The sequence below is a fragment of the Haliotis rufescens genome, unplaced genomic scaffold (assembly GCF_023055435.1).
Source record: "Haliotis rufescens isolate VD_foot unplaced genomic scaffold, xgHalRufe1.0.p SCAF_7, whole genome shotgun sequence".
Lineage (NCBI taxonomy): Eukaryota > Metazoa > Mollusca > Gastropoda > Lepetellida > Haliotidae > Haliotis > Haliotis rufescens.
Genome location: NW_025964361.1, coordinates 5624682 through 5629553, shown reverse-complemented (window position 1 = coordinate 5629553; position 4872 = coordinate 5624682).

Here is a 4872-nt window from a genome sequence, read left to right as displayed (position 1 = left end):
TCTTATCTTTCTGCTTATCTATTGGTTACACTGTTGTTTCAAGAGAAAGATCGTGAAAATATCTACTTATTAATAAAAACCGTTATTTGACAAAATATAAATATTTCCCATTTGAGTGTGCACGCGTGTGTGGGTGGGAGCGTGCTCTCCTCGTGTGTTTGTGCCATTGTCGCGGCGGGATACGTTCACGTTTTCGAGAACGCCTGGTATCATCACTATTTTATAGTGATTCATAAAGACTTGTTCATAATATAGTTGGCAGCGTACAGTCGACTCTGCTTTTGGTAGAGATTTATTGTTGGTGTGGAAAAGCTTTTGCTCATGTGGTTTTCAAGAGGTTCATTCAAGAGGTCTTATACACTGCTTTAAACGTGATACGGAAAAAGAAAATGCAAATGCCGGTCACAATCTCACTGTAGTCGTAAAGCCTAGTACCGTGTGTGTTTACCACTGGCCTGAATGACTGCACGACGCATCATGCCCGTGGAACCAAGATACCTGCTTATGACATTATGGAATGGCTGCACATTCATCCTGAAGAGCTTGGCGTAATTGATGCAGATTCTGTAGCCCTGGTTGACGTGAAAGAATACGTCTGTCTAGCTCATCCAACAAATCAATTATTTTGAGATATGGCGACCTTGACGGCCACGTCAGTTCGTTTGTGTTTTGTGAGTCCAAAAATCGGGAAATTGTGCTCTGCGCAAAGTTGAAATGTCTTGGCACTGATTTTTGTCATTCACCAACTTCAAGTCAGCTGGGCGGTCGGGTAGCCTAGTGGTTCAAGCGTTCGCTCGTCACGCTGAAGACCCGGGTTCGATTCCCGACATGGGTACAATGTGTGAAGCCCATTTCTGGTGTCCCCCGCCGTGATATTGCTGGAATATTGCTAAAAGCGGCGTAAAACCATATTCACTCACTCAAGTCAGCTCCTGCCATTTTTTTTTCGCATTATTATTGAATCTAGGCATGGCGATTTTCGAACTTCACTTAGTTAACTGAATGATTTTAAAAAACGACACACACTTGACCAAGAAAACCCCATGACTTGCTTCTATTTATTACATATTCATCCTTACAGAGGATCACCACATCAGGGAAATGAATGTTGTTGGCCCTCACACCACGTGTTTCTGGCTTGTCGTGTACACAGGTACACGATTTAACAACCAGCAATACCATACACATGTAGCCCATATATTCTGAAGAGAAATACATACACATCAACGCCACATCTCTATTTAAAGAATGGTATTATATTCCACGAAACGAGGGATATTAAAACTTTTCATCCACTATGCAGTCGATTGCAGAAGTCCCGGGAGCAAAGTTCAGCTTTCTCGAAACGTGGGCACTCTGGAACAAATGAAAACAGCAAATAAACAATTGGCCTCTGCTCTGAAGCAATCAGTACAAACATTTTGAAGGAAACAGAAATGTCCTGATCAAGAGTGTTACCCTGTTGGATGGATATGTCACTGAAATGTTTTATCTGGGCTGGTTATTCTCTTGCGTTGACAATTTATATTTACTACGTCAAATTGGGACCTACAGAAAACATATGGCTTACAGTTTGAAACTTATCATTAATACATTGTTTGTATATGATAATCAAACTTCAGTGGAAGAATATCTATCTGGGTTACCAGGGTCTGTTTCGTTCCTCAACTCTAAAGTTGTTACGTCTGGCCCACAGCGACGTCAGACTGGCAAGCACACATGCAGACAACAGTTCCAGCAGTTCTATGATGGTGAGGATACTGGCCCCAAGAAACAGCCCCATCTGTCCACCAACACTGGCTGAACGGGTACACAATATCAAGTCAGATTGACATAAGTATGCGTATTGAGTATGTATTTTATGTGGAGAAATATCAAGGATATACGACTTTGAACATATCTTCATCCTTGAATTACTTAAGAGAGAATTATGTCAGGCACGTAGATGTGCACGCTTGGGTTTATTGTGACAGACAATATTTACGCCGTTTTGAACAACCGTTATATACAGCATGTCAGTATGATGTCAGAGCAAAGTTGAAAGTGATCACTTCGGTAAAAGTAGAGCATTGTTTTGGTTGTAACAAACCAAGGATCATAAAAGGGTCGGGTCATGGATTCAAACCCATGATCATTTTTATGTAATACATTCATGGGTATGGGACATAGTTTCTACACAGCGTGTTGCGGTGCTTTATCCAACGTGGCCAACCTTTCCCAAATTAAATATAGTTTGATACAGACCAAATACACCATTCAGCTCCAATTCTGGCTTGTGCTCAGTCCTGTCAACTACCATGCTGGCTAATTCGATCTGTAGACTCAGGTAATTGTGTCTGGAAGATAGAAATCGAACATAAATAAAGAATTGTTTCACAGTACCTGCTAACGTTTTGAATAAAATGTGAAAAGCTATGCCAAAAACGTAGGGGATACTGGTAAGTATTAAGACATATCTTGTGATCTACATGGTATTGGAAAATGGAAATCATATGATCATATTTGCTTGGGAGTAGGTGATCAGATCTAATGGGTTCTAATGGTCGGTGCGATGAGATACCGGCGCACTTGGTTGTTCAAGAGGTCGGGGGTCGAATTCAAAATTTGCATTGCTAGCAAACATCACTAATATCGGGTGGCAACACATGCATCTTCGGGACACGCTTCTGATAGTCGACCAATGACAGCAACACCGAGTTCATGGAGAGTGGTGGGTGGATTTTGACGTTGAATTACACGTCTGCCAATGACGTCCTAGACGTGTTCAATGGGAGAAAGGACAGGATAGAGTACTGGCCATGGCATGACATGGATGTTTTGCTGTTGGAAGAATAAGGTCACAATGACTTTGCTAAGTCTATGGTAAATCTTGCATACCACCCCTTGCACGTGCTGCCCGAGGTCACGTGCTTCATGACAGTCACAATGTTGTGTTTGACATATAGTAAATCATAGACGTTTAGGTCAGTATAAAGGCCACAGGCCCAAGTACAATATTGAAACATGTATTATATACAAAGTGGTGGTACAATATCAAGAGGTACAGAGTGCAATAAAAGTGTAAATTAGAATTAAAATAATGAAGAAGGCAAGGATAGGGCATCTTTAATGTATTTAGCACATAATAACAAGGTTTCAATGTTAGAAGTTTGCAGTAAAGTTCTGAGGGAGTACTTATTTTTAAGTTATTGTTGGGAAAATATGTGTGTCTTAAAATATCATAAGTTGGGCATACATGTACTAACAAAAATATAACTCATCTTCTATAATATTTTCACGAAAAGGACAGAATCTAAAGGATTCTAGGTACACCCACCCGTCTACCTATATTTTTCATTATGTGTTATTGTCCAATTCTTAATAATGTTAACAATCTCCTTTGGTCTCTTTGGTTTATATGAAGCAAATATGGTTCAATTGTGAAAGTTGACTTTATAGTGGAATAAAAATCTAAATTTGAATGCTCATTGTCGAAATCCTAAAAGAATTAAATCAATATTGCCGACACTCTCATTATTCCATACATAATTTAAACCATATGAATAAAGTAATTTCTTAACATTTTAGGCCCATGTAATTCTGCCTTGCTCGTCCAATCTTAGTATCCGGCATACATAAGAGTTTGCACCAATATTTAATGCATCTGCTTTACTTGCTTTATTAATAAGTGTTTGTACTGATTTTGACCATGACAGTCTGTTTGAAAATATGATACCGAGGTAACTTATAGTAGGTTGACGTTTTCAGTGCATTATCATTGTACATCCATTTTTCAGTATTCTTAACTATACCATCGTTGCGGAACACGAGGATTTCAGTTTTCAAGCCCCTCTTTGAACACAATTTCCATAATATATGTATTTTCTTTTGCAAATCAATAATACTGTCAGAAATCAGACACAAATCAGCTGCATATAGTAATAAAAGCAAATCTAAGAAAACTGCAACAACAAAAATACCTCTCCCGTCATGCTGCTGTAATTCATCTTCAAGTTGGTTTATAAACATACTTAATAGAAGTGGACTTAGAACATAACCTTGACGAATACCGCTTAAACAATCAAAATGTTCGGAAATGCTAACATTTGATGTTTTAACAGCTGCTGTTGTCTCAGAATACATATCACGAATTATATTCAGCATTTTGCCTTTAATATCTTGTTGAGCAAACGCATATACCATAAAAGATATCTATTGATAGAATCAAAAGCTTTGTGAAAGTCTACGAATAAACAATAAAATCTACCCCTGGATTTGGATAAATAATTCTGAATTAGTGATTGTAGTGTAAAAATAATATCAGTTGTAGAGTAGCCAGTACGAAATCCAGCTTGACACACAGGGTTTTTGTTACACAAATCTAAAGTTTTTATTTAAAACACACCGTGAATATTTTACCGCAAATGTTCATTAAGAAATTCCTCTGTATGTAGTTATTCACATCATTTGTATTGCCTTTCTTATGAAGTGAGAAAATTATACTTTTAGGCCAATGCAGTGGGAAATCACCAGATTCAAAAATCCTATTAAAAAGAACACCTAAGTATGGTAGTAACACATCACCTCCATGTTTCTACATTTCAGGAGGAATTCCATCTGGCCAAGCGGCTTTACCACACTTTAAATAAGACAGTGCTTTAAGTATTCCTTCTCTTGATATCTCTCTATTTAGAGTATTATTAGTGTCATCATCAATATGAACAGGGATATCTTTGGAAAGGTAATGTCGAGTAAAGGAGACAAAGTCATCATCTTGTATAGTATCCTAAATATTCAAAATATTTATAAAATAGTCAATCCACCGAGAACTGCTTATACACGAAGCTAGGGAATAAGACTTGCCTAGTAAGGATTTTACACCAGACACATATT